General features: G+C 40.7%; 1 long non-coding RNA gene across 1 annotated transcript; it reads right to left on the reverse strand.

Annotated features, from left to right (window-relative positions):
* Positions 1-2,381: 2,381 nt before the first annotated feature.
* Positions 2,382-17,236, reverse strand: LOC141574791 (uncharacterized). Its single transcript, XR_012501939.1, has 4 exons — positions 16,417-17,236; positions 15,886-16,030; positions 6,831-6,926; positions 2,382-3,206 (listed from the first exon to the last, which is right to left on the reverse strand). It is a non-coding gene; the product is annotated as an uncharacterized LOC141574791 (long non-coding RNA).
* Between the last annotated feature and the right edge of the window lie 345 nt (positions 17,237-17,581).

Raw genomic sequence — 17,581 nt, forward strand, 5'->3', positions numbered from 1 at the left:
TAAGTTGTCCTAAGACACCAGGTCAATTTCTCACAGCAACTCAGAGGCTTAACTGAAGGCAGGAAGTGCTTCCACAGTGTTGATGGTGTGCTGTGTGTCAGCCCCAAGTCCTGGACCACCACTGTCCCCACCAACAGAATCCACGCATCCACAGGCCCACTCCTGCCCACAGGGGCAACAAGACACAGGGTAACTCTGACCCACTCCCACAGAGGGAATTGGGGCAAGAACTAACTGACAGCAGTGATGGGGTTTCTGACCTGCAGGGAACACAAGGAGCTCTTCCACTGCCTACCTTCATGGCTGAGTGATACATTGTCACTGCCCAAATGGGCCAAACCTGGTTCAGGGTCAGAGATGGACCTCAGAGAGCCAGTGAAGAAGGTAAAGCCCACCACGAGGACTAGGAGAGCAGCCTCTGTCACATTCAGCATACTCAGGGCGCTTCTCACCTGCATGGCCACCCCGACAGTCAGGAGCCAGAGGCTGTGAGACATATTGGTAACAGGAATGGGGAGGTGAGGGAACTTGGGTCAACTATCCAAATTTATTTCCTTGAAGAAACACAAGGAAAGGACTAGGGGAAGTTCTAGGAAATATTTTAACATAAAAAGAAAGTCTTATGCTACTTCTGTAAACCTTCCCCAAGGGGGAAAGGATTGACTCCCATGGGCTGCCCAGGACCACACACCCAAGCTGTGAAGTGACCCATCCCTGGAAACTCTAGTCCTGGGCACACCCGGGCACCCAGCCACCCTACTCACACGGGCCCTGACTCGCACCTGTGCACCCTGTCCTAAAAATACCTCTCCGTCCACCAAGAGTGTCATGCAAAATGTGGGACTCCCCCCAGGCACTAGATTTCCTTCAACCAGCTTGTTACTGGGTGCAAAAGTGGGAGGGAAGGGGGGAGGCTAACCTCCCTTAAATTCCCCTGCAGCTCAGAAACTGTGTGTTCAAGGTCACATGTCACTTCCATGCTTAAATTTTTCTCCAAAAACAAAATCTTTGCTCTTTATATAATAATTATCCTTGTATTACTAAGAATCTCTTCATTTTGACTAAAACAAAACAAAAACAAAACAGTAATTTGTCCTGATTTTGCAACCTGAAGAGAAAATTGCTTTGAAAGGGGTCTGTCAACTGCTACCTACAGAGTGACACAAAGACCAAACCGATGGATCAGTCAAGTGGGCATTTTAAATAAGGACCAATGAACCATTTTCCTCCGAATCTTACTGATTTAACTTTAGAGCTTCCTGTAACTCCTCCAGCATGGTAACGGAGTCTAGAAAACACAGGTGGACTCTGTTCAATGATTCACCCTAGAACAGCATCACTCTGAATGGTAATTCTCAGGGTACAGAACCACACACAGCAAGAGCTGGAAATGAGTTTGAATTCTGGCTGACTGCACAGGATTCCTCACAGTCACTGCTGCTGCTGTCTGCTCCTTACTCAGGAAATGAAGCCTGGAGGGAGAGGTGCAAGACACATTGGCTAATTGAAGGTTCTGTCTAATCAGGCTCCAATTAAATGACATCGTACTAGGCAGGATGCTCAATACCAGTTATCAAGCTGCTCTCATTTACAGCTGGAGAACTCCACAAGCATCCATGTTCAGAGAAGAGGCTAAGTTTTCAGCCCCTTAATTCAAGTGTTAAACAGATGGAGACCCACATTCATGGGGAGTGGAGGGAAGGCACAGTGGGAACAGGGGTGGTGGCCACAAGGGGAAGTGTGCAAACACTATTTCTCTCTCACCACCAAACTGGCCCATTTCCCATCTGTTTTTACCTTAATGGCCTTTGTGGTCTCCAGTGGTTGCTCAGGAGGGAATCCCACCTCCCTCTCACTTGGCAGCTGTTGAATGAAATACATATCTCTACCTGCAATAGGGATGTGTTTGATGCAGCTTCCAATTACCTAACCTTCCACATGGGGAGACAGAGAGGCAAAACACCATGTGAGTAACTCCAGGAGGAAAGCCCTCCCTGGACTGTAAGTTAGACTCCTGCCCCCACCTGCCCTGGCAATGCAAGCATTTACTGAATCTCCACTCTGTGCAAAGCTCAGGACTTGGGGAGGGGGAATAAAATGACCATGCATGCAATTCCATTAGGAGAACCTGAGATGCTCTGTAAGCAAACAAAGTGGCATTTCCATTAGGAATGTGAAGAGAAAACCACAGAAGGCAGTTAATTTCCAAAATGCTGCTGTCTGTCCGAACAATGGGTCATTTTATTGTTCCTCTAACAAAAAGGAAAACGTTTTAACTATTAATTTTATAAACATTTTTATTGAGTTATAGGCATTTTACAATGTTTTGTCAAATTCCAGTGTAGAGCACAATTTTTCAGTTATACATGAACATATATATATTCATTGTCACATTTTTTTTTTTTTTGCTGTTTAACTATTAATTTTTAAACCAACTACAAATTGGCTTGCATTTAAAAGTCAACCACCTGGCTAGCATGCAGGACTTAGAGTGTGACAACCAGGACTCAGATCCTGGTTCCACATCTGTGGGCAAAGTAACCATGGCCACATCTGTTAACACATATGTTTCAGCCTTGGCACCTTCACCCATCATATGCGGTGAGTGGGTGCACAGAAGAGACCCAGTGACAGGCAGCGGGTCAAGTACACAGCATGGTTTAGGCATGCATTTAAGACTCAATAACCGATCTGCTCACTCTAGTAAGAGCTGCACTTGGTAGGAAGGAACAGTCTGGCAGGTTCCCCTCAACCCTATGCTATGTGAGATCCATGCTGGGGGGAGTTTGGATCCGCTCACCCAGCTGCCCTCCCGGACCAGTGACCAGGCTGTCAGCCATCACCAGCAGGAGAGGGCCAGGAGCTGCTGTGTGGTCCCAGGTCCTCACCAGCCCCCTGGGGTGCCACTCAACATGCAGGCCACAGGCTGGGAAGGTCCAGCTCATGCTGGTGGGAGTAGCTGTGCAGAGTGGACAATGTCCCCACCTGCACCAGGTAGAGGAGGCACTCTGAGCTCCCTGATGGCACTGGCTGCTTGTCACACAGTCATGGAGACAGAAGGCTGGAGCAAATCCTCATCCATCTGACAGATGGATCAGTTCCACTATGTACAAGCACAGTTACCACTGAAGTTGCAAGAACAGGTGACTGAATTCCTCTTATGTCTTCTGAGGTGCCCAACTTCTAGAAGTGAGAGAGTGTGTAGCCTTTCTCAGGAGCCCAAGCCAATTGTAAAATATTTAAGATCAAGATAAAAGATATGTACACATTATTAAAATAAAAAAATCATAAGAACAGTAGCTCTCACAAACAGAAACTATTCACAATTTCTATACTCAATACATTACATATAACATTTTCTAAAATTAATTCAACCCATGTTGAGTATCAGCTTCATCACAGATTAAATATATTAAAAAAACCACAGCCAATGGTAGGAAAACAAGTAAGTGAGTTGTGCTACACCCACATGATGGGCTGTCAGGTAGTTACTAAATATATTTCCACAGAGTATTTAACCATAAAGATACATCAGGGATATGTCAATATGCAAAATACAACCTCAGGAGCACATTGTACAATTAGAACATGAAATCAGATGGAGGGTATCCCAACTGCTTAAAATGTGTGTTGTTTGTCTAAGAAAAAGAGCTCAGTAGACTATACCAAAAAAGTGTGGCACAGTCCTCTGGGCAGGTTTCTGGGTCATTCTATTTTCTTCTTTACATTTCTCCATTTTACCTAAATTTCGTACAGTAAATGTAATTTTTATAAATAGGGGGAAAAAACTGCATTAAGAAACAGAGAAAAATTTGAACAACAACTTTCTCTGTGGGCCTGCACGTAGTGTGAAACTTGTTTCAGATACACAGGGTAGGCCAGGAAGCAGACCCACAGGCACAGTCCCTGAACTTGGCCTGCACTGACCTCGGAGGACGTGACCTCAGAGAGGAGCCAGGCAGGGCCACACAGCATGTGGCACCTAAACACCTCACACCCAGGAGGGGGCAGTGTTCCGAGACTGGATGAAGGGGCTGCGAGCACAGAGCATGCTCTGCAGGCCTCCTGCCTCTCCTCACCCCCAGGCAAAGGGGACACTGGCAGGGTGCAATGACAGAGGGGAAAGATTTGGCTTTTTCCTCCTGACTGTAGACACATCAGCCTCCCCCTGCAGTGATTTCTGAACTTTGAGGTATTAAAGCACCAGCATATTAGTACATCATCTCTGCAACGTCCTGAAATAAAACAGTGACTATTTTTTAAATGAAATAAATGAATTGTTTTTTTAAAAAAAATACTAGTTTGCATTTTTTAAATTTGTCTTAGTTGACTTACAAAATTCTGTTTCCAGTGTATAGCATAGTGATTCATTTATTGCATTTTTAAAAGGAGCTTAGCACATAAACACACAAAGCTATATTTGCACAAAAGATACTTGTAATACACAAAATAACAAACATTAGTATCAGGGGTTGCCTCCAAGAAGGGACGTGGAGAAGGAAAGGCAGGTCTGAATTCCCAATGTAACCCCCTCCAGATAGCTTCAATTTATTAAAAAAAAAAATTTAAATAATTCATTTAACTAGTCCATTGTACCAAATATATATGTGTATATATATATATATATATATATATATATATATATATATATATATATATAGTCTCTTGAAGCCTGAATTAGAAATCACTTCTGTTATATTTTGAAAATTAAAACCAAAAAGTGACATTGCAGAGCATCCTACAAGTCAAGGTGAACAATCTCTCCTTCTTGGCTCTTAAAAAATTTTTAAAAAGCAAGAAACAAATCCTCTCCAGAGGATTGTCACAGAACACAAAATCATCCTCCAAATGTTCATGTGCCGCACCCACTGATATCCAGATTACAGTTCAGAATGAAAGTCAGGAAAACCCTCCTGGCAAAGTGACACCGGAGCCAAGCAGAGCCCAGGGACATCAGACGACTGCTGACACCAGACTGCACAAATCTGCTACTGCAAATTTCCAACTGCCAGTGCCACAGACACTAGGCATCTTCCACTTTCTCACACAAGTGTGTTTAAAGGCTCTTATTACCTTTGATAAGTACAGGTATGTCTTCAAAAGTGGTGCTTTAATTAACAGAAGGGTTTTTTCTTTCACTGCTTCCTTCACCTCAAATCAGGTTAGGCCCACAGACAGAGCAGAACTCGGTGCCCTGCTGACCATTGGGAGAGTGTGAGTGATCCCATCCCTGCTGTCAATGATGATTCCTGTTAATGTGTGTTCACCAACTTGTCATGATGTCCACTACACAGCTAAGGCCAGCACTGCCTTCACAAATACCAGAGAGACCATCAGCATGGGGACTTTCTCAAGTGTTCCACAAGCCTATCTTCAGGTTGGAGCAATAAGCCCTTTCTTTCTTACTGAGTCTGAATGACCTTTCCCTTCCCTACCTTCCATCATCCTCCCAAATCCAAATTCCAAAGTGGGCAACTAACATGTAAATTCTGTGCACTTAATCTGGAGGAGTAAACTTCTCAGTAAGATAAATCAAAGCTTTGCAAAGAAAAGCCAGAGACAAAGGAATTTTATTGTGGAATCAGGAGGTTTTAATTTCTAATCCACTGGTTCCCAGTGTGGGTCCACAGATGGATTGCAATAAGACTACTTGTGGGGACTTTAGAAAGACAAAATACTGGGCCTGGCACCCAGAAATTCTCATCTGGAGAACCAGGATAGTGGTTCTCAACCAGGGGCAATTTTGCCCCCAAGGAGCACCTGGCAATACCTGGTGCCATTTCTCGCTGTCACACTTGAGGGAGGGGAGGCTGGTGGTGGTGCTTCCTCTGGTGGGTCAAGACCAGGGATGCTGCTAGACATCCAACACACAGCTCAGTACCCTCCCCTCCCCTGAGGACTGCCCGATCCAAAATTTTGAGGCTGGAAACCCGTGGTCTGATATAAATTCTGAGAATGTGTATTTTGAAAAAAACACTTTTGAGGAGACTTTGCTGCATGGAACACTTTGAGAACCACTGGGCGAGTGTTTCCTGAAGTGTCTCCTACTCCATGAAACAGAAACAGCTTAGGGGTGGGGGAATATTTCTGGTTAACTTTGGAAGTGGTGGAATAAACAGAGTTTCCTAATGTAGGCATTTTCAGAGCCTTTAAGACATCACTGTCTACTGAGAATCACCACACAGAGGACACAGCATGTGGAATCTTCCAAGTTAAACATCTATGCAACTCCTCCTCTTTTTTCCTACAAGTAAGGGAATAGAATATGCAGGAAGCATTTTGGAAAACAATTTTATCATTTATTCCCCCAAATTTCAGTCAATTCCCTTATATAGAGGCAGATACATTACACCTAAAAACAACAAACCACCCCACGAAGAACAAGCAGCTTCAGGGGAAGTTCTGCAAACTCATGGAACCACAGGAGCTCAGATCCACAAAGGGAAACCCTTGAAAGACATTTATTTTGTTTCATTTTGTTTTGTTTTAACAGATTCTATAGTATATTTTCTTTTTTATGATCAGAAGTAAAAAAAGCCAAAGAACCACACCTACATCTTGAACTTGTCTTCCTGAGGATACCTTAGATTTTAATGAATGTAAACAGACAAAAGCTGGACAAACTCTACACCAGCAGTAAAAACATAAATCACAGAAATTGCTCTGTACAGTGTTTGAGCTCGGACCTGAATGGGATGAGTTCATGTGCACTTGAGTGCATGGGAAAGGAAACCACACCACACAATCTTACAGAGGCCTCTAGAATCACCATTTCTTCCACATTAGACAACTAAGGTCACTTGGGAATCATGAAAGTCACTTGTCCTTACCTGAACTGCAATGTAGAGTCCCGGTATATTAAATAATTTGAACATAATTTCTGCAAGATATTCTTTATTTTCTGGTGTATTCAGACGAGGTTCTGTCTGTAAGGAAATATTCACTATATTTAGTGTTCACCCAAATTTCATGTAATTACATCAGAACAGCAAAATGTTAATCTAAAAGCATGTTCATTAAGATGCTGTACAACTCCTTAATTTGACAGACAGAGTACACCCAGAGTGATTGATTAAACATATTTTGGCTGTGAGGTTTAAAATCTTTGAGAGAGTAAAGCCTCTCTAAACACTTCTGCTCTTACTAATCCACCACAAAACAAGAACAAGCTACAGAAAAGGAAACTCCACCTCGGATAACAGAACACCCAAACACCGTGAATCAGAAGAGACGTGCACTGAGCTGCCAAGGGCAATAACAGCCCCACTGAGACCAGATGAGTGAGGACATGGAAAGAGAACACCAGTGACTTCAGATACCAGGCAATATCCAGTTCTCCAGAGAAGAGCAAAAGCAGAGAGCCCTTGCTAGGTGTCAGAGCAGTCTGAGCAGCACAGCTGCAGGAGCCTCGCTCCCCAGGTCGCTCCACTCAGAGCACAGGCAGCAAGGTGAGAAGTTACACCTCCACCATCAGCTGTGAGAAAGACAAGCCTGGGACAGAAGCTGCTTCACCCAGACACTGCCCACCACCCAGCCTAAACCCGACACACAGCCAGTTCAGAAAGAGATCCCCTCACTCAAAGATGAGGAAAGAACACAAAGAGACTAGCCAAACACCATATAAAAACACTCAAAGAAGAAGAGAAGGGAGAGAGAAAATAGGAAAAAACAAATGGCAGATAAAAAACATGTACCCAGAAAAATATAAAAATAAAGCAGATGAATATCATGACATAGATATCTGAGTTTTTTAAAATGTCTATTTAAAATAATAACTATTATCTAATAGGAGGAAATTAACAGGATTACAGAAAGATAAAAATAAATAAAACTGCTTTTTGTCATTCAGCAATATGTTGAACATTTTTCCATGTTAATAAATATGGATTTACATCACATATTTAAGCTAGGGGAAAAAAGAGAGAGAAAAGGAGAAAAAAAAAAACAAAGAAAGGAAAATAAATCTAGGCCTTTTGGCAAAAAAATAAATAAATAAAAATCCACATTACCCTTTGTTATATACTGAGCTGTGTGTCCCAAAACTCTTATGCTGAAGCTGCAACCCTCAGGTGACTGTGTTTGGAGATGAAGCCCCTAGAGTTGTAATCCAGGATCAGTGAGGTCACAGGACAGCACTAACATCTCTGCAGGATAAGGCAGAGGGATCAGGAAGCTCTCTCTCACTCACACACAGAGGAAGAGCCACACAAGGACCTGGTGAGAAGGAGGCCATCTGCAAGCCAGGAAGAGAGATCTGATCATAAACCAACCATGATGGCACCTTGATCTCAGACCTAAAGCCCCCAGAGCTGTGAGAAAACAACTGTCTGTTGTTGAAGCCACTCAGCCTATGGTGTTTTGTTAGGCTTATTGAGCAGAGCAACATACTCTTAAAGCAGGAAAAGGGCAGCCTGTCTTGGCCATTGGCACAGCTGCATGCAGGACACTGGGACACACAGGGCCACATTTACAGACTTTTCTGGCAGGAAAATATGACCCCAGAATTCTATATCTGGCCACACTGCCAATCAAGTCTGTTGCAAAAACAAAATATCTTTAAACATACAACAACTTGAGAGAATTTGGTTTCTATGAACCCTTCATGAATTAACCATCAGACAATAAGCTTTAGCCAAATAATTAGAATGCATAAAGTACAGCCAAAGACTTACAGTGAGTAAGTAGTCCATTTAAGATGTAGGGATAAATGCTTTTCTTTTCTGGGAGAATCTATAGCTATAGAACAGAATGTAAATATTATAAATTAAAACAACAGGAGTAGTATCAAGTTGACAGGCACAGATGGAAAGGAGGAAAATATAAAGACACTGATGCCCTTGTGTCATGGAATCAAAAGATATTGTTTTCTTGGTAGAGCAGCAGAGACACCAGTAAACATAAAGTCACAAACATAAATATCAGAGTAATTTCACTAACATAAACAATCAAAAGCAGGTGATAGAAGAAAGGAGGAGGAGGTAAGAAATGTGGCCATGTACCAACGTGGTCACTAAGCATAGTAGGAAGTAATCATCCCTAAACAAATACAGGTAAATATCTTATACAAAAGTACAGTTATGTTAAAATATGTTTTACCAATTATCAGAATGAATATGCACCCAATAGAAACCAAAGAGAAAGCCAAGCCTGAGTTTTAAAATATCCATACATAAATAAAACACACTAAAACCAGAAAGCACAGCACCAGAAAAGCAGCTGTGACCACACACACCTGCCACACAGCCCAGGCCATTTCAGCACGGGCAACGGGAGAGCTCCAACTCCAATCAGCCCAGCTACACCCCACCTTACATTTTACCAAGTTTGGAAAGTGATTTCCTCTCTCCATGCATAATTAGCACTGACTTCACAGGAGTCTAAACGAAGTGCTCATGGCAGCACCTGGCATGGGGAACGTACTCAGTGAAAGTGCATTATTATCACTAAAATCATCAGCATGTACCAGTGAGAAACTCACCTACTGAAGAGAAAGTCTCTGAACAAAGACTATGAGACAAAATCAAATTCCATTGTCAAGCCAAGGGACATCTAAAACAAGGTGCCTCAGAGAGGTGCACAGTTGTCACAGCTTCCAAGATCAGAAACAACATAACTGCACATAACAAGGAACTGATTACACAGATTAGGTCACATCCATAAAATGTAACACTTTGCAGCAATTAAAAAGGATGGGCAGTGTGTCTGCAGATATGAAACAATATCTACTATAAATTTGCTACATGAAATGGGGCCTCTCCATACATACACATTCTTAAATATACTTCTGTATCTACAACATTTTTTTAAAAAAGCAAGGTGTATGATGGAGAGAAATGAGGAGCTGTTTATGGGCACAAAGTTTTGATCTTGCAAGATGGAAAAGTTCTAGAGTTCTGTTACATCACAATATCAATGTAGGTAACGTTACCAAATGATACATTTAAAACTGTGTTAAGTGGGTAAATTTCATATATTTCAAATTATAATTTCTAAAATTTTTAAAGTAAAAATCAAAATGTACCATAGTATGTCAATTTTGTTACCATTTTATGAATCAAGTTTATGTATAATCCATGTGCCTGCACATAATTATTGCTGGTTAAGCACCAGTAAAGTTGGTTTCCTCCAGGAAGGGGATCTGGAAGGCAACACAGAAGTGGGAAAGAGACACTCTTGCACTGGAAATCGTACTGCACCTTTTGAATTCTGTGCTGTGTGTATGCTAACTCTTCAAGCAAATAATCAAATCTGGCTATCAACTAGCTGGGGGCTTTAGTTTATACTCCTGTCTGATACAAAGCTCAAACATCATGCCCCAAGTAAGTTTTAATTACTCTGATTAGAATCAATACACTCCCTGAATGGGAGAGAGAAAGCAATCTTAAGACATAGACAAGAAATAATAAAGTCATCAAAAGCAGATTGTAAGTAAGTGATCTAAACGTTATTCAACAACACATTACTTATTTTAATGTGCCTACCTCAAGGGGCTGAGATCAAATTAGTTAATACCTTAATGTTCCCAGTACACATTTAGCACTGTGTTAGTGATTACTATATCAGATTTTTTTTTTTAGTTTTCTTTCATTTAAAGCACATGAAGAATAGCTGTGGATTCCAATATTTAGGTTACAATATATCTCCTTATGGCACCTCCTATCAACCTGAAAAACAGGCCTAATAACTACCTACCCCACAATTGTCTGTGGGATTAAATAAGTGAGTTAATTCATGCAAATGCTTGGTGGGGAGAGGGCTGGGCCTTTAGCAAGTGCTGAATATATCAACAATCAACTGTAATATCAAGAATATATCTCAGGACAGAAGAAATTGAATGTATTAACTCCAGAGACCTAGAGTCTTCTCTTACCTTGAAGAGGAATCCAAGCACCTTAATAAGTTAATTTTATAAACATAACATTTAAACTGATTAGAGGGGGGAATAGGATGAAGAGAGGAAGGCTAGAAAGGTATGCAAAGTGAGAGCATAGTCATGCAATGTTTCCTTCCTGCCTGGTTTAAAAAAAAATTGTGAGCCTATAGAAGGCATTCCAACAAGAAGTAGATGAACCCTGGCTCTGGATTCTTCCTGGGTTTAATTTCAGTGTCAAGTGATGTTCCAAATAAATCCCAGATGAATGAAAAATATATATAAACATCAAAGGAAAGTAGGTTTACTTACATAAAAATTTACAATTATAGATGTTCAAAAACATAACCTACAAAAAATCAAGTGAGAAAAAGTATCTGCTTATGACAAAAAATTCGTATCTGTTATATGAAAGAGTTCACACCATAAACAGATTGTGGCCATACATACAACAGAATATTATTCAGCCCTAAAAAAGGAAGGAAATTCTGACACATGCTACAATGTTGCTGAACCCTGAAGACCTTATACCAAGTGAAATAAGCCAGTCATGAAAGGGCTAATACTGGATGTTTCCACTTATATGAGGACCCAGAATAGTTACAGTCATAAGGACAGAGGGGGGATGGTGGGGGCTAGGGCTGGGAGAGGGGAAAAGAGAGTTATTCTTTAATGTGGACAGAGTTTCAGTTTGGAAGATGAAGAAGTTCCTGAGATGGATGGTGGTGATGGTTGCACAACAATATCAATGTACGCAACTCACCAAACTGTACATTCAGAAATGTTTAAAATGATAAATTTTATGGTATGTGCATTTTATCACAAAAGAAAAATTTAAGTAGAATAAAGTTCAAAGAAATCATAGCAACAATAAAAGCAATAAAACACTGATATGTACAAAACCAAGGACATGAATAGGCAATTCACAAAGGAGAAAATACAACTAATAAATACATGAAAAACTGTTTAAGATCAAAGGTATTCAAACTGTAAATTAAAAAGTCAAATAATCAAAAATGATATTAATCAGTCCTAAGAGTTCAAATAATGTGGCTTCTTGTACATTGAAGATTTCAGTGTGAAATTGTATACCAGAGATTCAAAATTATTAACACATCTGGACCTCCAATTTATATATATATATAATTTTTATATTCTTAATATAAAAATGCTCTAAATATAGAAAAAATATGCAAAATTACTTTATGTTATGTCTTACAAAACCAAGAAACTGGAAACAAAAGTAAACATCTAAAAATAGTGGGGCTGCTAAACAGACAGGAAACAACCACTGGATACATGATTGCATGACCATTAAAGTGAGGATTATGAAAACCGTGCAAGAAAATGGGGGAGAGGGATGGAGGACACAATATTGAATGCAAAATCATATAAAAACATGAGTGAAAAGATTAAGTATAGCTATACTAAAGGTTAATATTTATGATAATGGGATAGGAGTGTGAACAGCCCCACAATCATCTTCCAAACTTTCTAAATCGCACTTATAGTTCTATAATAAGAAAAAAAAAATCATTACAAGAGTTGTGAAACCCTGAGTTACAGCCTGTGTGCGAAGGCCACAGAAACTCCCAATACAACTTCCTGGTTTATTTCTCCACAGGTGGAGAAGCTAAAAGAAGAAAGACTTCACCACAGGGCAGAAGCCACAGCACATCCTGGTGTGGCTTTTCCCTTGCCTGATGGCTCTGTAACGTGGAAAACACATTCCATATCCAACCACAGTTGTGAAGACAGCTGAATTCTTGATCTGCCACTGTCTTCATACCTGTAGTCACATCATTATGGCAGGCACTGCAATTTCCCTACCCAGTATCTATTCTGCCTTCTGCCTTAATGACAGACCACTGATCAATCACAGGCCCAGAAAACAGCATTTCCCAGACTTCCTGGTGTACAGGGATGACTAAGTAAGTTCTGGCCAATAAGAAGCAAAAGTTACTTGATGTGTCTTCTGGGAAAGCTCCTTACAAGGTTGAAGGTAGACTCATGTAATAGGCCCACTTCTGCTCTTAACCCCTTCTTTCCTGGAATATGGAGGTGATGACTGGAGCTGCAGCAGCTAACTTGTGATCTAAGGCAATCTTAGAATGGAAGCCATATGCTAAATATACTAGAGCACACAGATCCCTAATGACACCAGAAACCTGACATACCAGCACTGCCCTCCCTGCTACAAATGACTTTAAGAAAAATAAAACCTTTAACTTGCTTAAATCACTGATTTTTACACTTTAGTACTTGCTGCCAAACAATTCACCATCTGTGAATAACTAACATTAAAATCTATACACTTCCATTAAGAGAATGTTTACAATAAAATTAGGTTCTCCTGGTTCCTGAATCAAATTCAGCACTATTAAAGACACATTCTTCTGGGTTCTCAGAACCATAATCATAAATCTATGTTTTCCTCAATCCTCCTTTTCTCCTATGTTTACCACCAGTAATTGTTCCTTTAGAGGACTAATTTAAATAAAACCTTCCAAAAACCATTATTTATATATAACGAGATCTAAATTGGAGATATCAAGTTTTTCTTATTTTTTAAATACTGAAGTTTATGATTAAAACGTCACATGAATGCAAGTTACATAAGCATTTTATTCATAATAATGGTAAAATATCATCAAGTATTAATTCAAAAATGAATAATTAGTCAGTACTATAAACATCAATCCATATTTCTGGATAAAGAAAGCAAGCTGAACACATGCAACTAATATTGCTCCAGTCCCAAACCTCTCCATAACTGCAGTAAAGAAACATTTTTAAAAACATAAATCCTCAATGAATAGCAAGTAGGAGTGGAGATGACAATATACTGAAAATGGGAAGAACACAGGCCAGCAGTAACAGACTCAGCAGCGCCAAGGATGTCCAGCTCCACACCAGCCAGTGCTAGTGTAGAGGACAGAGCAGGTCTGAGCCACCCTCATGAACCAGGAAGGGAGTTACTGCGGTAAGCCAGGACAAGCCACATGTCATGGTTAATATTATGTGTCAGCTTGACTGGGCGAAAGGGTACCCCGAGAGCTGGTAAACCATTATTTCTGGGGTGTGTCTGAGAGGGTGTCTCTGGAAGAGCTTAGCATGCAGCAGACTGAGTAAGGAGACCTGCCCTTGCCAATGTGGGTGGGCATCACACAGGCTACTGAGGACTTGATTGGAACAAAAGGATGAAGGAAGGGTGATCCTCCATCCCTGAACTGGGACACACATCTTTCCTGCTCTCAGGTGGATGGCAGAGCTCCTGGTTCCCAGCATCCTTGGGCAGTACTGCTGCTTGCTCTTTCTCCCCTGATTCATATTCAAAAAGGTTTGCAAATCTCCTCTACAGTTACAATTCAATTTCCCTTCAAGAGCACTGCAGTTCTTTAGAATATATGATTCTGTCTTGAACTCTGGGCAATTCAGTATTAGAGAAAAGAGTGTGGTTCCCATTTGCTATCTGTTTAGTCCACGTGACCAACATGAGTTGAGTCTCTGAAACTTCTTGAAAAACATGAGCCCTACTGAGCTCATTCCCACCATGGATGTGCAGATGTCTGTCATGGCAGTCAGAAGGGACAATTTCATAGGCTACTGAGGGAACTTTAATTTAAAACTTTTAGACTCTTTTACACCAAGAAGCCATTAGCTGATGTAGTGGTTCAGTAAATGTCTTCAATGAATTTCTGGACATGGCCACAAATCCCTGTACCTGCTTCACTCCCCTTCAATTATCCCATTAACTGATGAGGAAGGACATAAGCCTGAGATAAAACCACCCTTCTCATAACTTCCTCTGTCACATCATGCAGCAAACACACCTGCTAACTTCAAAGTACAATAAATGTAACACAATATTTTCTTATGTTTAATGTAATAAACAATTATTTTTGAACATTCACTTCAGATACTCATTTTTGACAAAGGACTTAAGCTTTTCCATATTCATACCAAACACCTCCAGTTCGTTCCCAGCAATTGGTTTTATTGTACTGCGGTGTATATGCCAGCTAGAGCAGAAAAATTCCTGGTAGGAAAAATTTCCTGTGGGCTGTGTCCTGGTGATTGCATTTGCTCCACGGGCCTAAGACTCAGACTCCCTCTGAGCAGAGCGGGATGGGGCAGGCAGGGAGAGGAAGCTGGGCCCCAGGCCCATGCCTGAAATCCTATCAACAGGTAGTTATGTGACGTACGAGAGAAGGGAACATGCCAAGCATGGCAGGTGGGAGTCTGTAATTTGTTTTGGCTGTAAAGACAAAGCCACTCAGACATACTGTCAGTTTCCTGGCTCCATGTATTTTACATAAACCATCATAGATACACAGGAGAGAAAATACACAGTGGCCTGTAAAACACAGTACTTGGACGTGACAATTCCTAGTTGTGAAGATACAGCCAGGAAAAAGCTTAGAGCACTTTCAAGGACTTGATTTAATAGACACAAAATATATAGATTCCACTAACTACCATAACAGCCTTGTACTTAACATATTTTAAGCCAGATAATTCTAAAGAATATTCCATATTTAACATTAGAAAGGGTTTTATAATTGGATCAGGGGCCATTTTACAATGCACTAGCATGGAAAAAATGCAAAGCTAAATTATGTAGGTTTTAATGTGCAGCTTATGTTACATGCAATTACTCTCCTTAAAGTAAGTGTTTTATACATGTAATTAATTTTAATTTAAAAAGAACATAAAACAATGAAAACAGGCTCCACAACCAAGAGACACTTCTCTTCATTTCTCTGTATTGTTTTATTTCATCTGAACAAGATCAATTACATCCACAATATCAGGGCCCATAACTCAGCTCAGTGTTAGAGTGAGATTTAACCTTGGCAAAACAGCACCTTGACTCAGCTCCCTCTGCTGTAAGAAGCAAAGGTCAGAGCCATCCAGTTATTTCAGGAGGACACCTAACTACACAGGTGGTTTCCTACCCAAACCAATTCCTCCCTCCTCATTCCTTGCTGCTGGAGGCCGGTTTAGGTACTTACCTCTTGGGGCCAGGTGATGAGATGTGGTCCCCTCACCAGCAACAGGAGAGAATCTTGACTCATCAAAATGTACCAAAGTAATTTTGTTCCCCTCTTGGGCCCACACTGGGCATGGACAGACAGGGCAAATCTGCTAGGAAGGTTTCTGAGGAAGAGAGTCTTAATTCTAAAACTCTGAAAGTAAATACACCAAGAGTCAGCACAGGAACTTGGTCAGCCACCCTGGGGCCTGAGGGGAACCAGCACAAGAGGCCAAACAGGTGAATTAGGCTGGGTTCTCACCTCCATCTCTGAGCTGCTCAAGTAACCAGTCCTGAGTGGCCTGACACTGGCATCCTGTTTTGTGGGATAATAAGCCCTCTTTGGTTTTGGACATTTTGGTTGAGCCTTCTGTTATTTGCCCCAAAAGCACTCCAACTCATACAAAGAGCTTTAGTGGGAATTAAAAACTCCCCAGGGAAGAATATCCTGGGTTTAAAATCTAAGCAACCAAGAATCCACAGGGCTATTCTCTCAGTCCCAGTTACTCACCATCAAAAACTGATGGCCCTCAGGTTCAGCTCAGGGAAAATTAAAAATAACTTGTTCCATGAACCTCTCCTTTAGATCCCAGTCTTCAATTATGCCATGTCTTATTGGCCACTAAAGCAAGAGAAATCAAACTATGTCAAGCTTCAGTCCATGTCAGTAAGAGCAACAGTTTTAAAAACACTGGCCCAGAAGAGACTGAGTTATTAGAGAAAACAGGTCCTTTGCACTGGGTGAATGTTAATTTATGTAAAGAAATAACAGGCACTTTACCAGAAATATTAAGTTATATTATCATTTATATTCTACTTCACATCTCTAAGTACAAAGTATCATCTTAACCGTGAAGTAATAGATGCAAAAGTACAGCTAATCCGCCATACCATTCCATTTGGAGTTTGGAGGTTTTTAGAACAAATACCTAGTTAAACAATTTTAGTGCTTCTTTTTAATTAATCAGTCTACAGCTCTTCTACATCGGACAGGTCAGTGAGTCAACCTGCAATTTTCCACAGAAGCAGATCTTGCTCTCACATGAAGCCCAGCATTCCCAGAGTCAATCCTGCATTCTGGGGTTTCTTAAATTCACTTGACTCCCCACATGAAAAATACCTTGTTCAACTAACACAACACTGTAAATCAACTATACTTCAATTTTGAAAAATACCCCATTCAAAACCAACAACAACAAAACCTCTTTTCCAACACAAGAATAAAATACACAGCTCACAAGTACAATTGCTATGAAATCTACCATTTTGCATGATTCATCCTACTCTCTCTTCTTGATGATACACTTACAGAAGCAAATCCCGGTGGGGAGTTTAACTTTGTTGCATACGTGGGTTTATCTATGGCTTCATCCCTTATGAAAAATTCCAGGTCATCAACTCCCCTCAGCACCCTCCTTTGGGCTTGGTGAACCACTTTTGATAACTCTCTGATGGCAATATCTTAGGGAGAACAACGCAAAGATTCCTGTCAGCATCCATACTCATTACAAGGGTCAAGGAAGCATAATATAACCCCTGTGTATGTACAAGTAAATTTTCAATGTCAGGGTCTCATTGGATTTGAGAGTGTTCACAGAAAAGACACTATCACAGAGCACATAAAGTAATACAGAAACCTTTCTTATGTTCTGGTATTATTTTTAGTGTGGCACAAA

Source organism: Camelus bactrianus, chromosome 23 (assembly GCF_048773025.1).
Source record: "Camelus bactrianus isolate YW-2024 breed Bactrian camel chromosome 23, ASM4877302v1, whole genome shotgun sequence".
Taxonomy (NCBI): Eukaryota; Metazoa; Chordata; class Mammalia; order Artiodactyla; family Camelidae; genus Camelus; species Camelus bactrianus.